The sequence below is a fragment of the Zonotrichia albicollis genome, chromosome 4 (genome assembly GCF_047830755.1).
Source record: "Zonotrichia albicollis isolate bZonAlb1 chromosome 4, bZonAlb1.hap1, whole genome shotgun sequence".
Classification (NCBI taxonomy): domain Eukaryota; kingdom Metazoa; phylum Chordata; class Aves; order Passeriformes; family Passerellidae; genus Zonotrichia; species Zonotrichia albicollis.
Window position 1 is genome coordinate 70,337,983 of NC_133822.1, and position 15,801 is coordinate 70,353,783.

Consider the following 15,801-nt stretch of genomic DNA (forward strand, 5'->3'; position numbering starts at 1 on the left):
CTTATTACCCAGTTGTGCTCTCAAATTCTCCTTGTTCTCCTTGCCAAGCAACACATGCAATTTTATTGCCACCTTATGTAATATATCTGGGTCTATGTATTATATTGCATTGTAGTATATATTATTACATATATATGTACACACACACACACCTTTCCAGGCTTTGTAGTCTGGCCAAAACAGTGTTGCAACATGGATTGGTTGATGCTTTGTTGGGTTGGGAGCAATGCTCCCAATTCATTTGAAACAATGCTCTTCTCTGCAAGTTCAGTGCTCTGACAGTGTTGTCTCAAGTTGAAATAGCAGGCAAATATTTGCTGGACTTGGAGTCACTCCAAGTGGCTGACACTGTGTTATCTGTCTTTTTTAATGAGTATTTAACTGTTAGGTGTGAAATGGAGAAAGTACGAAGTGTAAAAGATATGATTTCCCTCTGCTGCAGTGGTTTGCAGTTCATGTAACAATAGCTGATACTGACAGGAATTAAGTGTGGATTAAAATTGGGACGCTAGCTGCAGACCCCACGCATGAAAAAAAATAATAGAGAAATAAATTCCTTTATGATAGCTGATTTTTTCAGAAATGCCTTTTGGTTGAAGCACTGCATGCATTTTACAAAGTTCATGTACCTCTGCAGTTTATTTTAAGAGATCTGAATTTATTTGGTGTAGATTTATTTCAATTATCTAATCAGAAGCAGACACATAACTTCTTAGGCTGTCAAAGGTATTCAGGAATGTATGACAAACTTCAAAGGAATGTATAAGGTCTTGCTACACATCTTACTATGCATTTTTATAGACAAGAGTTAATTAAATTTTCCCTTTCTGTCCAGAAATTACTTTTAGGCTAAATTAAGTACATGGGGTTGTAAGGCTTTTCAATGTTCTCTCTTTCTGCTTTAGCTTTGTGACTGATTAAACAACCAAATGCTTATCTGGATCAAAGAAATAATAAGCAGAGGGGGCATCCTTAGGCCAGTTATCAGTTGCAAACAATTTAGCTGTCAGGTATCCAAGTTCCAAGGCACAGAGCCCACCAGAGGGATTAAGCAGCAGGGACTGTGTACAAAAGTGTTTACTTGCAAAGAAGAAGCTTCCAGGGGGAAAGCAGCTCTGTTTCCCAGCTCATGTTTCTGCAGGGAAGGGTTTGCTGGGGAATAAAAGGACTGTGCCACCTGTGGGAGCCCTGCCTGGTGTGGGATGTGGTCCATGAGTTACCTGGTGCAGGACAGCATCCTTCCCTGCCTCCAAACTGGGAAAGCAGATTATTCATGGGTTAACTCCTGTGGAGATTTAATTTATGTTCACTTGTTGGGAGGGAAGGGGAGAAGGAGAAAAAAAAGCTCTGGTTATCTGAGTATACACCACTCAAGTATGTTTGCAGGGACAATATTTCAAGTTATTAGTCTCAGCAATTTAGATAAGAGCATGTACTTTGCTACAAAAGACAAGGCACAGTGTCTTAATATTAATACCTGACAGAGAGTAACCCTGTGTGATAAAGTACATAGATAGCACAACAAGGGGTGAATTAGAAATGCCAGGGAAGATATATGATTCCATTCGTAAAACATGGAGATTTATGTGTGACATTAACATCTCTAAGATAGCAGAAGCAGAATTGTACTACTAAAGCTGCCTAAATGTTTTTTTTTTCCTTTCCCCCAGATGCAATAACAAAGAGATCTGAGAGAAAGGGTTATCTAATGAGTAAAGTACTGCCTACAATTTGGCAGAGCCACCATTCTCTTCAAATTTTTCTCTTGATCCTTTGGCGAATGACTCGGACTCAAATGTTGGAAATGTGTGGCTGGTGGCTGCAATGATGGTGATGATTTGGGTGTGACTGAACACAAGGTTGGGTTGCCCTTCCTTGGCATTGAAGGGAATGGCCCTGGAGGAGCAGGACTGGCCAGCAGCAGGCACCAAGCAGAGAGGTCTCCTGGAATGCAGTTCTTGAGCTCTGAGACCAAGAAACATGTGAATTTAACTCTGCTGGCCAGCTTGTGTGCCATATTTCATCTGCCAGGGCTGCAGGGTCAGGGGAGTGAGAGAATGGCTTCATCCTCTCTGTTTGAGTGTGCCCTTTGCTGTTTTACCCTGTGAATTCCTGGTGCTGTTTCTGTCATGCCCACTTAGGGCATTGCATCTTTTCCATGCAATTAGAGCAGTGAAGAATCCTCCTTCAGCCATGGGGCAGTCCTGTCCTGCCAAGGGGGTGGTTTTATTTTCTTGGGTTCATTATAACACACAGAGATAGAGCCACAATTATAACCCTGGGATGGTTATAATGGTTATAACCCTTTCATGCCCCTGGAATTTGAAAATGCTCCATTGCCTGTTGGGAGTTTTGTGCTGTACAAAGTGAACTCAGTTAAGCAAGAACTCATTTTTTCAAGAGAGAACTTTTCTTACCATGCAGGAAGTTCTCAGTTGTGGAGAGCCAGAATGAAAGTCAGCAGTCTGTATTGTCTCAAAAGCAGAGAAGAAAGAAAAACTGTCATAGTACCTTGAGGATGGAAATTTTAAGGGATAGCTCAGTGTACAAGTAGAGATTGCAAGTTTCTCTTGAGCAGACCATCACTGTAGTAAACTGAGGTAAAATTATCTATTGAAGTTGTGCTCTTTGAACTGTTAGCATTTGTAGAAGACTATATATAGAAAATATATATTATAACATGAATAGAAGTTCTGCTGGTTTTGAGGTAAAACTGTTCAATATTGACACATGTTAATTTGGAGGAAGTTGTCAGGTGCAATGGTGGGTATGCAACATAATAGAGAGTTTTGTTGGGACACTTGGGAAATATCCTCAGAAATTTGGAAATCAGAAGTTAAAGATAATCCCACCCTCTCAAGTACCTGATTAGTTTGCTGTTTGGAAAAATAAGGTAGTTTATAAGTAAGAATAATCTCATGTTCAAATGTGGAGCCCTTTTACATTTGGTGAAGTGTCCTTAATAATTAATCATGTGTGAAAACACTTCATCTGAAAGATCTCCAAGATCTTTCCAAAGAGGAGTTTTGTGCTAAAGCTCATTGGAAGTATCACTTGGGTTACCAAGGTTGAAGCACACTGAGCATGAAGATTTGGTCTTAATTTACACTTGAAATGGGAGAGGGCATATTAGAAACCTGATTCATGACTACTGGGTAGTTACCTGACAAGATTTTGAGGTCTTTTCCTGGAAAATAACACTAACATATTCAACTGCTGCTTCAAAATGGGTACCAGAGACATTTACAAATATCGGAGATGCTGACTTTGGACTTTTTGATGCCTTTTTCGTTTTTATAAGAGGAGTTGACCAGAAACAGCTCCATAGTGCATAACCCTTTATTGTTTAGGGGTTTGTAAGTTTCATTTTATTTTTCATAGTGTAACTTTTTTAATCTCATAGTCTAAAATGAAACAAACCCTCACTTTTATGATGTGCAAGCATATGTATTTTACATTTATTTTCATAACTTCCAATGGAAAGAAGTCCTCCAAGGAGCTGTTGTCAGGTTAATAAAGCTGGAGTCTGAGGCTCCACAGAGCAGGGAAGTCCTTGAGCTTTATTCCATGACATGGATGGTTCTGGATGCTTTACAGAAACAAAGATGCCAGAGTATCATTTAGCAGCACTTGTTTTCAGTAGCCACACAACGAAGAGCCTGATGGAAAGTCTTCAGTGAGTTTTGGATCAGATCATGAAACAGTTTGCCTATGAAACACCACAGAATTTAGATTTAATAATAGATTTTATTGGAGACCAGGCTCTTTATATACATATAAAAAGAATTTAAAAATATGGTTGGAATAAGTGTTTGTGATTCTTTTAAATCAAGAAATGAGGCCATTCTAGTGATTTCTAAGAAAAGTGAAAGTCAGCATGTAATAAACAGATGCTGATTTTTTTGCCCTGCTGAAACAAGGATGAAGCTTTTCTCCTGTCCAGTTGTAGCCCTCAGATCTGGCAGACCCTCTGCTTTTCTGGCTATTGACTGTTTTTGCAATAACCTCTGGCCATAATACACCAGCTCGCTGGATGTCCAGTGCCCTAGGCTAGTTCATGTCTGTGAATCCTGTGTGAATGTTTAGGACACAAATTCAGAGCATTTTCATTGCACATCTTGGTATGCCTGATAATGCTGTGTCAATCAGTGCAGCATAAAGTAATTCTAATAGAGAAATATTTCAGACCTACTTATTTCGACTTGTCACTGTTGGCAGGGGGGGAGAACTCTGCATGGAAACTGGTGAGTTTTCATGTAACCCCTGCATTCTTCTAGAGTAAAATGGACAAGCTGAACAAAAAAAAAAAAAAAAACCTCATAAAAATTACCATGAGAATGAGTGTGCATGCATAATAGAGAGCTCCCAGCCAGTCTTGTTCAATCCATGTTTTACACTGTTTTTTACACTGTCACACAGTCATGGAATGCATAACAATAGTCTGGCTATAGGTCAAGGGCCTGTTTGTTCTTTCATATTTCTCCTTCAGTTGGCAAGTGGACGCACTTTCTGTCAAAGAGAAGATGCCAAAAGAAAGGGTAGAGTTTTTTCCAAGTTATTTTTGAAAGGCCTTGATTCTTGGATGTCTGATTAGGATATTTTAGACCTGGCTGTCATTACCCTGGAAATCAAATGTTGTAGCAGCTCAAGACAGGCAGCCAAAGTCATTAAAAGTGTTCCAAAAAAAATTCATCTAAAGATAGTTTTTTTCAGCTGTACAAAACAGCAAGGCACTAATTGTAAGCTTAGCAGGGGATTCATATCTTCTGTCTTACATCAGTTTTTAACCAAAATTAAGTGTCTCCTTTGAAGAGCAAAAGATGGCGTATGCTGTGGTCTCCTTTCTGTAGCAGAAGTTTCTTTCTGTGCTTGGAGTTCCTTCTCTTTTATGTACACATGAAATGGCATTCTGAGCTGGATTCTGTGGGAGCCTGAGCTGCAGCATCCAGGTTGGGTTTTGTGCCCTCCCTGTCTCCCAGAGGTGAGGAGCAGCTCCACTGGGTGGAAGCACCTTCTTGGCTGTGAATCTCTTCAGCATTTCCCATCTCCTGAAGGGAGAGGCTGCTTGAGCCCAGGTCTGTCTGATGCCTGGGGCATGGATCACTGGGTGACCCACAGGTGACATCCTTCTGTTCAAAGCAGGAGAATTTCAACAGCTCATATGTTTCTTTTGTTTTATCCTGTTCCTCAAATAGCCTGGGAAAAAATCCCATGATTCATGGCTTGTTCCAGCTCTGACACAGTTCTATCTTGCATTTTCCAAGGTGATTCTTCAAATACATTGTTCCAAAGTCTTCTTTTAAACTTGGTTTTTCTGCCATGTTTTGCTTTCTTTATCTGCTTCTGGCATAAAAACCCCATAAAACTGAACAGCTCTAATCAGAATTATTTCTTGGGCAACTATGAAAGCAGCAGTTTTAGATATTATATCAAACTCTCTTTTAATCCCAAAGCAAGTGTTGTTACAGTGAATACGTTGGAGTTTGTAAGATTTCCTGTACAAAGATTGCCTGTTTATATGGTATTGGACTTCAACTTGATCTGGGAGATCATCTCGCCCAGACTCAGGTTATCTACCTGCAAAAAATAGATGATGATTCTGAATTACTTTCCACCCTGTGTGAGTTGCAAGGTGTCAGGTGGATTTCTTGGTACTTATTTTTAATGAAATCTTTAAGAGATACCTTCTTTCTGTAGTGTAAAGTGGCTTTATGATCAAGCTGCCAGGCACTGCTTTTTCTCCAAGCTCTTTACACAGGACTTTGGCATCATTTTCCCTTTTGTCACTCTGACAAAATGAAGCACAAAAAAAGAAAAATTATTCCTGTGACAGCACCAAACTGGAGGTGATGCCAGCCAAGTGCTTTGTCCACTGTGTCATGCTGTGCTTTGAAGGGCACTAATCTCCCAGTCCAAACAACATCCAACATGTTCCTAAAACCATCAAAATATTATTCCTCAAGGGGATAGATAGGATATGAAAACAGAGAATATACTTTTAAAGCATCTGACAGTATCAGAGCTGTAGCAAATGACATCTTTTGAAAAATCCAGCAAAGGCTAGAATTAGATTAACTCCAAGAGAGGTTCAAGAAATAGCCTAACTTGTGCTCTGTCACCTGACATTTTAGCAAGCACAGGTGAGCCAGACAACTCTGTTGTTTTAACCCATACTCAATATTCCTGTCAATAAATCTGCTCAAAGAAAGCAGCATATCCATATTTTGGGTGGTGCTATCATTAAATCTTTTTTTGCTGCTGCCTGGAGTTTCATTATGAACAATCACTGATGTAATACCAAGCCTATGGAATCTTAAACACATCTCAAAATCTGTGGAATGAAGTGGACTCCTACCAAATCAAAAAGATGCAGTATTTTTTTTGTTGGTACTGTGTTTTTTTCAAGTGGCTCATTCCAAAATTTTGCCAAACCTATTTCAACTCAAAATGTCTCGAAAGAAACTTTTTACAGGTTTTGGATTTGGGGTTAGGGTTTTGTTAATTAATGTTGTTTGTGTTTTCCTCTCTCCCATGTTTCTGACACAAAGTTTTTTAGTTTTTTGCTGCCTTATCTTGGGTTTTATCTCTAAACAGCTCTGTGATTGTGCTGTGCCTTCCTATTGCCACACAACCTTCAGTCCCATCCAGCTCTCAGCCTGTCACGAAGCTGTGCTGGATGCATGCTGTCAGCACAGCATTTGCCAAAATTCAGTGTTTGGTGCTCAGTACATTTCCCACTTACAGAACTCTAATTGTCCTACCAATGCCTGTCAGAAAACCTTGGTTTCAATTTTTTTTTTTTTTTGAAAAAAAAAGGTCAATTTCAGCCTTGTAGCATAGTCTCTGTCTAGGGAAAATGTTGTTTGGCTTGTATTTTATTCCTTACATCCACACACATTGAAACTGAAGACAACTAAGTTAAGAAAATGAGTGGTGGAGTAAAAATTGTGTAGTTTATAACACAGGCTACCAATAGTTTCGAGGGAGCACTCAGCAGGTCTGGTGGTGTGTCCTAAAGCTGGAGTTGATCACCTCATTCGTGGGGTGTAGGTCAGAGTGCTCAGCATGGTACCAGAGACCCTTCAGAGCAGATGAGGCTTTAAATTCTCCTTTTCTTCTTCAAGTGGCAAACTTGTCAAAAGAGTTTTTCCGGGTCTCAGGAAAAAAAACCAAACAAAACCTTTGTCCCGCAAACCTCTGTCTCTTCAGAGTTTTCTCTGAGCTATAAATTCACTGCTGATATTGGCTGAGGAAATGGCTGTCTGCCCAATGTAGCTGTCCCACAAAAATGTACAGAATCTCCATCTTTTGGTCTCCTGTAAAGAAAAACATGGAGCAAAAATGTTGGGGGGGGAAAAAGGAAGTAAAACAAGGCATGACCTTCTATGGAGTATATACATGGGGGAATTAAAGGATTTTTGAAAAGGATATTATTTTTTTCTAAAAGGCCAATGTTTATGATGGATTTCAGAATTGATTAGAGGCAGAAGGATAGGCGGTAGAAGTATTACCCAAAAATGTCTATGTCCTATGAAAACAGACACCTTAAGGGAGATTTTCAAGAGCACATGAGAAGTCTGTGGCTCCTTTCTGTCACATTTCAGTGGTCAGCTGGGAGAGTTGGGAATTGGAATCTGAGGATGATCCAACAGAGCATTTCAAATGTGCTTTTCGAAATGTGTAGGTTGCTTGCTGGAAGGACACCAAAGAGATGCTGCTGTCTGTGATGAGTGGTGCTTTTCATGTTGTCTCTACAGGTGACTGTAAATGGAGAATGATGTTTCTGGCTGCACTGAAAGAGAGTTTTCTTTGCCATTTGCATCCTTTAAAATGCCTGCAGCCCAGATCTGCTTGGGTTATGTCCTTTGGTCATAGGGGCTGAATAAAACCAGGCCAAATAATCCCTGGGAACTTCTGCAACCAGAATTGCTAGGAAGCAGGGAAATTCAGCACATCTGATGCTTTCCTTTGAAATCAGAGCCATTTTGATATGGTTTCAATGGGTGTTTTTGCTGCTTTTCCTGCTTAAATAGCCCTGAGCCAGGGCTCCAAAGATGTTCAGAAATCCAGGTGTGGTTTCTGTAGGTTTTTAAATGTTGGTGCAATAATGGGGAGAGTTGTCCTCAGCACTTTGGTCAAACAAAGCTTCACAGGCTTTGCCATTTCCATGGTGTTGCACTGAAAGAAGGCACTTTGTTTCTTTGGTTAGGTTATGGAAAGGAGGATCAAGCTTTCTCCAGTAGACTGGAAATAGGTAGCCCTCAGTGTTCTTGGTTTTTTTTGGTAAAAGGCTTTACCATCTAAGTGTACCCATACTTAATCTCATGGGCTATGAGGATTGCCCTCTGTGAGAAACATTTCTGGAAATGGTAATTTCCCCTTGCTATGGAGAACAGAATTTCCCATTGGAAAAGAACAATGGAAAAACATAATTTAGTTTGCTTATAAAATGCTCAGTGGTCTACTGCTCTGTTTAGAGTCGCTGTCTCTAGTTGTAAAGCTATGAAAGAAAGACAGTACTGACTCCTTGAAGAGAAACTCTTTATTTCCACAACTGTTTGGGTTTGGTACTCAAACCTCAGTTTATCCCACCTGGTAATTAGTTGGTCAGTATGTAAGTAAATATAGAGATGAGATGATCTATAGGAGGTTGAAGAAATAATGAGGTAAATAAAGTAAATTATAAGAATGAAGTGCAAGATAATTGTCTCAGCTTTCCTTTGTGTGTGTCAGCCAGAGAGTTCTTGAGTTTGAACCAAATAAATTAATTTTATGGAAGCTTTTTAGTTACTGGTGCCCCTTGACTTTGATATTTTGCAGGCTATGTGGTATGAAGCATTATAAAATTATATCAGCAAGTAGATTAAAAAATTCCTCTGGCTCAGTGTTGTCAGCATTTGCTCATTCATGGTATTTCATTTGATAGATCACAGAATCATAGAGTGGTGTGAGTTGGAAAAGGTCTGAAGTGTATTTCTGAGTTTTGTTTCAATAAGGAATTCCTGAAGATATTTGGCAAAATTAATTCCTTTTTTAAAAGTTTTTTTTTAGTACTGTGCTTAGGACTACAGAGTAAAAACAGCCCAAGAAAGAAAAACATGTCCTTGGTCAGGAATATATATGTGTATTTGTGTGTTTTGGCTGTGCCTCAACAAACCTGAGCCTAACTTAAAGGAGGTGAGCAATCTTGTTTGGTTGGTGAGGAGAACACTTAAGTACCCTGTGAATGAGAGCTCTCAGGAAGGACTTGGTGTTAAGGTATCACAGGAAACAAGGCTAAGTGAGGAAAACAAGATGTTCTTCTGATTAACACTGATGTCCACCTTCAGGGCTTTGTCTGCAAAACATCTCAGCAGTTCAGGAGGTTACACAACTTAAAGGTGTTTCTCTGTACTGTGTTGTACCTTTGAATTTAGATTTTCTTCTTTGGATGTAAATGATGGGGAGTTTTTTCTCACAGGTACAGTAAATTAAGCAGAGTTCCTGTTGAAAGACCTGGATCACTTCATGTAGCTCCATGAATCCTGAAGGACATGTCAGTCCTTGGATTTTATTAGTGGTTGGAGTCGTTTGGCATTTTATTGATGGCAGGATGGATCTGGATTTTCTCTGGGTTAGAACATACAACTGCAACTGACTTTAATGGGAGTTTTATTAAAGCTGTGATAGTCCTGTAACCTGGATTTATGCATTGCACAAAGAGGACCTGCATTCCTTTCACCAGGTCTGCTGGATTTGGGATGCATTCTTTAGTATTTACTGTGATACAGCCCTGGGAAGTTCAGAATGAAGTTTCCTGGAGGAATTGCCATTTTAGCTGGTCCCAGCTGTGATTTTCTGTCTTGCCAGCTCTGCGGGCAGCAAAGGTTTGTTGTTTCTGTAAAACAACAGGGTACCCCTTGTGTTTAGCCATGGTGGAGCACAGTGCTGCATGTGTGGGGGAGACTTTGCCTCCCTCCTCGTTTCATCACTACCTTCAAAACCCCCCTTGGCAGGCAGTATGAAATTGAAACAAACACCTCAAAATTCTCTAACATAAGCAAATCCTGCCCCTGACACTGCTGCTTATGGATTTAGGGGAAGTCCTGTAAGATTGCACTGCCACTTGCAAAAGCATGAAGTATTTTTTTCAGGGCTTATTCACGTCTCTTGCTAAAGACAGTGAGTCTAATGAATACTCTTAAGCCCACCTGCTGATTGTGTTGATTAGGTGAGAAGGTAAACTCATTTGCCTAATTAAATGCTGATTGTGAAGCAAGCTTGTTTTTGGTATCTTTCTTCACCTGGTTTAACAGATAAAAGAAAAATTTCTCTGCACCTTTTAATTCCAGCATTTTTTCTAATGAATATACGAACATTTGGAAGTTTTGTCTTTTTTTACTGCCTCTGTACATGGAAGGGCATGGGAGCCACCAGAGCCCCTGAGCAGCTCTCCCAGCTGGCTGAGGATACTCCAAATTGGAGTTCTGAGTTTTTTCTCCCAAGAGCTGTCTCAATTCTTTCCCTGAGGCATGGCTCAGAGGCAATTTTTTCTCACCACATGCTGAGTTATCATTTATCCCAGCCATTGCTTGAAGGTGGCTGTTCCACCACTGTTGCAGTCAAATTATATGTACAGACAGACAAACAACCTGTCACTGAAACCCATGTAAATGCAATCCAGCAGCTATGCACAAATAGCCAGAAGGTTTTTGCATCTTTGACTGGAGGCAGCCAGCAATCAAGAAACTGTGCTGGTCTACAGCCAAAAGAAATAGGGAATTCCCTCAGTTGTTTTTTTTTTTTTTTTTTTTTTTTTTTCTTCTCTGAAGTGATTAATGAGGGCATAATCAGGTTTGGCTCCATATTAATTGGTGCAGTTTGGATATTAAAATTGTCAGTTCTGTGGCTGGTGCTTCCCAGGGTGTTTTGAGGATTGCATTACTCTGTGGTTGGGTTGCAGTCAGGCAGCAGGAGCAGGTGAATGGATGGAGGAGTTTTCCTTGCAAGTGGGAGCCACTCTTTTCCCTTAATGCAGGCTCAGATGCACAGAGTATCTGTCTTTGCTTGCTTGGGAGTTTCTCCCTCACAGAGGAATCCCTGGAAAAAGAAAAGGAGCAGCAAATCAGTTTTGTCACTGGTGCAATTTTATCTAGCCACTGCAGCAAGGATCAAGATCTATTTTGCTTTCTAGATCATCCTAAATGTCAAGTTTTTTCTGCCTTTGGTGCCCTCTTCAGCCCCCCCATGTAAACACTTCTATCTTTGCAGTGCCTGTGATAACCATTGGCCTACTCAAAGAATCCCTTGGGAGCTGAAGAGGCAGCATCTTCCAGGCTCAGGGGCATCATATCTGGTGAGATACATGCTTTTTATACCTTTGGATTTTTTTATTTTTTCCTGGAGCTATATTTTGTGCAGTTGAGACAATCTCTATCATGAGTTGCACTTCAGTGTTAGCTTAGTTTCCTTTGAAATGCAGAGTCTTGTATAGGAAATGGTTGTTTTGGGTTAGTGATCAGCCTGATTTGGAAGACACTTTGTGGTAGTCCTTGATCAAACTGAGTGCCGGAAATTACTTGTATATTTGGGAATTTTCCACCCCAATTCTTCCCTTTATTTTTGGTAGTGTTTTGCAAGCTAAGGATTGTAGCTAAGTATGTGCATGGTAATTTAGCTCTCTAGAACACTGAGAAATTTTTCCATGTTGTGGCTCCATATTAATCTCCTGCTTCCTGGAAATTACCTGAATGGGAAGGAGGTGTTTTTCCCCTGGCAATGTTGGACTCTTGTGTCTTTGTCTCTTTGTCATTAACCCTGCATGTGGCCATCTTTGCACACACAGAGTGAGATAATGAGGTCAGCCCAACACCAACTCTGGGCTTTCCCTTAGTGAAAGGTTATGAATATGGAGAGCATTATGTGTCATTAAGATAATAATGGTACTGAATATGTCAGCAAAGCCAATGGCTCTCTGTTCCCCAGGTGTTCTGGTTTTGGTTTGATAGGGACACGTAACAAAAATTCTGCTTGCCAAGTGGGAGAAAATTTGCCTTTCAAAAGATTCAGCACTTGATAGGAGTCCTGCTAATAATAATAAATGTTCCCAGGCTGCACTTGGTCTGTAATTGCTGTTTAGCCCAAATTGCTCTGAGTGAGGACACTCCATCATTCTGGCTATGCAGGTGGAGGTGATGATGTCATGTGCAGCAAATTCACTGATGCCAAAGGATGGAGCATTTACATAAAATAGTAACACCATGCCGTAGTGGAAACTAAAGCAAGTTAGTACAATTTCAGGAAACTAAGGAAAACAAGGAAAATTTAATTGAAGCAGCCAGCCTTGATGAGGAGGTGAGGAAAGGGCTTGCCTCGAAGGGTTTCTCTGCCTTTTGAGCACCACTCTGGAGTGACTGTCACTACCAGGGGCTGTGTTTGCATTATCTGATTATTATTTAAGGGTAAGGTTTGTAAGGAATTATCCTTAGAAAGGATAATCCCAAGGAATTATGGTCACGCTTGTGGTAGAGCTGACAACTCTTATCTGCATACACTTTTAGTGAGTTTCTGCCACTGAGTTCTCTTTCCTCAGTTCCTTTTTTCTCATTGCTGATGTTCACAGGCAGGTTTAAGTGGCCAAGCAGAGCAAAGTCCTGAGTACAGAGCTCCTGTGATCACCCTGCCTGCTCTTCTGGTCCCTGGCCATCACAGATTGTGTCAGCAGAAGAGGGAAAGAAGAGGCAGGGTGAGCTGGGCTGAAGCCAGGAGCAGAGAAACCTAAAAGTGAATTTGCTGGGCAATAGCGGCTCCAAAACACATTTTTTTATTTGCATGTGGATGTATAAAGGCTTCAGTTTCAGTCCTTGGGAATAATTAAACCTTAAGCAGTGATAAACAGTGCAATATTCAATGAGTGAGCTGCCCTGACAAAGGCATGTCAGAGTAAATTGGGGCTTTTTTGAGGCTGCTAACTGTGCTGACAGAGAGTTGGTTAATTCTTGAAGGATAATGTTTTGGGCAAATTCCCAGCCTCCAAATGCCTGCAGGCAGACTTGTCCATATTTGTGGTATATTTGAGGTCTAGTGTTCCTCCTTTGGGCCATATATTTTAAGAGGGAATTTTAATGGAAGGAAACATTGCTGCAGAGCAACAGCCTTCTCTGAAACACTTTCCAAAAATATGTTAAGGCCAAAGGTCTTGTTTTTTCAGGGCAAAAGAAGTGAATCCTCTAATATTTACTCAGTTATAAATAGTGATAGGCAAGGCTCTAAGGATGGATTCCTGGAAGATTGTATCAGGGATGGTTATTCCCCAAACTAAGCAAAGGCAGTGGTTGTCTTTTAATTGTTCCATCTTCTTTGGCACAGACAACACCATTATTAAACAGATAGCAAATAATTATTATAAATTTGAGGTTTTCACTCCTCTCTTATTTCTTTCCAGTCCTGACAGGAACCAAAATGTGTTTTACTTCCAGTAAGAGATGGCAGTTTAGTGCTTGGGGGAATCTTCATGATGAATGTTTTGGTTCTCCATCCATGGCATCAGAGAGGTGGCAGGAGAAAGTGCAACCCCATGGGGAAGGAACTTACCTGGGGTGCAAGAGGTGCTGCTTTTGACTAGCTGGGCTTGGACAGGAAGCTGCATTTCAGTTATGCACTCCTCTCTTCCCCTGTCTGTAAATAGAATGGGAGATTTTAACTTAGAAGCTGTTTGAAAATGTTGTGACTTTCCATTGAAAGCTAAATCTGCTTGGTGCCATTGCTAATAAATAGGTGAGTGTTATCTAATTCTATTAGCAGGTTAGTTTGCCTCCCACAGTGAAACTCAGTCTCTCACAGTGTAGCTCTTGTGCAGTTCAGGATGCAATTTCTGCATCACCAAAGAGCTAACATGAAACCCAAATGAGACACAAGCCTTGCTGAGGAGCCTGGAGGCCAGAGCCTCCAGAAGTGCTGCGACACTTCCAAACAGGAGCACAGCATCTGAGGTGTATTTACAGACTCATGAGTCTGCTGGACCACTACATTCTAAAAAATCAGAACATGTACAGCATTATTTCTTGGAAAAGGAATGCAGTTTCTCATTTGCTTTCTAATTTTCTGTATCAAGAATAAATGTACAGTAACTGAACTGACCTGAAAATGTGTTAGTAAATACTAAATAACTAAATGAGACCTCAAATAGCATGAAAAAGCATTTCTCAGACACTGATGTGCTTTCGTGCAGATGTATTTTTTTTTCTAGTACTTACCAGAGAAGAAAAAGTAAAACTGACTTGTAATAGCTATCAGGTGTCATTCCAAAATCTTGCAGTTGAGCATTTATTTCTGCTGATGTAAGACAGGTATTTAACTCTGTAAAAGGTTGTATCTGTACTCTGCAGGAGTACTTTTGAGAACTGAAGTGATTTCCCACTTTGAAACTTTTGAGAATTGATTTCCCACTGTAACTGTTGCATGTTCCTTGTACCCCAGAAAATTAAAATTAATTCCCTGGACTCAAAAAAAAAAAAAAAAAAAAGGAAGAAGACACAGGGATTAAATGACAGAATTGCTGCTTTTTTTGGTGGCTGTTGGTACTATCATATACACTGAAGCATTCCAGCCAAGGGCATGTGGCTGCAGTGGAATTTGATGTACAGTCAGTTTTAGGGAACAGCCTGTGCCTTGTTAATATAATCCATAAAAGGCTTTCAAACTTCCTGAAACCAGTCCCTTCTGTTTCCAAGTCTGCATATGATCTCATAGGAAATGATCTGGGAGAGGCCAGCTAACCCTTTTGCATAATCAAGGTAGCATTGTTCTTTTAATGCCTAAAGTGAGTTGTTTCACTGTTATAAACTCAATAATCCCCTTCTCTCCTGTCAGCAAATCTCTATTATCAGGCTTTGCAATGATTTTGGTGGCATTACAAAAGAATAAATGGGAAGACTGAAGTGTGATTTGAAGTCCTCAGTAATGCCATTCATTTACTTTGTCGCCCTTTGTCTCAGCCATTTCAAAAATCCGAAACCCAGTGAAATTTGGAGGACTGAAATGCAAATGCGCAACACAAGTGGGCAAGGTTTATTTTGCAGAGGGCTCAGAGGCAGGCGAGCAGCCTGAACCTTGCCAGGTTTTGTGAAGGGCAGTAGGAGCAGAACTGCAAGGAAGGTATCTGCTCTTTATACAGGGGGGTGTGTGTGTATATACAGGGGTGTGTATATATATATTATATATGTACACATATATATATGTATTATATATATACCTGTGTAAAGGGAAGATATATAAATAAATACATACATCTAAATAGATATATATGTAAATGTTTTCATAGCTTTTGATATTGTAAAACTCCTCTTGAGGACATTAGCAGTAGGTGAAGAAAGTGGAAGAAAAAGAAGTCTTGAAAACCTTTACACAAACCCAGAGTGCCTCATGCAGCCCATGTTCTTTTATATCCTCGGGATACCCAGGATTTCCTCAATATATTTAGCCCAAGAAGGGAAACTCTCCAATGAGCTGCTGTCCCTGAGAGCCTTGTAGGGCAGCAAGCCTGAACCTTCCCTGCCAGGGCAGGGAGAGCAGGGTCTCTGGGCTCTGTGCACAAGGACAATTATGGTCTAGCCCATGTCAGCAGGCTGAACCAGCTGCCCAGCTAACAGGCTGGGGTTAGAGTGAGCCTAAGCAGAGGGCTCTGTGGCACCCTGCTCACTGCAGAGCTGTTAAATTTGGCACTCTGCTCTGGGCTCCGCTCAAACATTTTCTTAACCATATTAGGATATGTGGAAATTGGCCAGCCTTGGATGCACTTGCTGCTTGTGCTCGTATTTTATG

General features: G+C 40.5%; 1 protein-coding gene across 7 annotated transcripts in view; it reads left to right on the forward strand.

Annotated features, from left to right (window-relative positions):
* CALD1 (caldesmon 1) overlaps positions 1-15,801 on the forward strand; it is a 162,338-nt gene that overhangs the window by 23,422 nt on the left and 123,115 nt on the right. For 6 of the 7 annotated variants that reach the window (XR_012580132.1, XR_012580133.1, XR_012580134.1 and 3 more), the window contains exon 2: positions 11,251-11,335. The exons of the other annotated variant lie outside the window; for it this stretch is intronic. The gene's annotated coding sequence lies outside the window, so the exon portion shown is untranslated. The remainder of the gene's footprint in view (positions 1-11,250; positions 11,336-15,801) is intronic. 7 annotated transcript variants of the gene reach the window in all.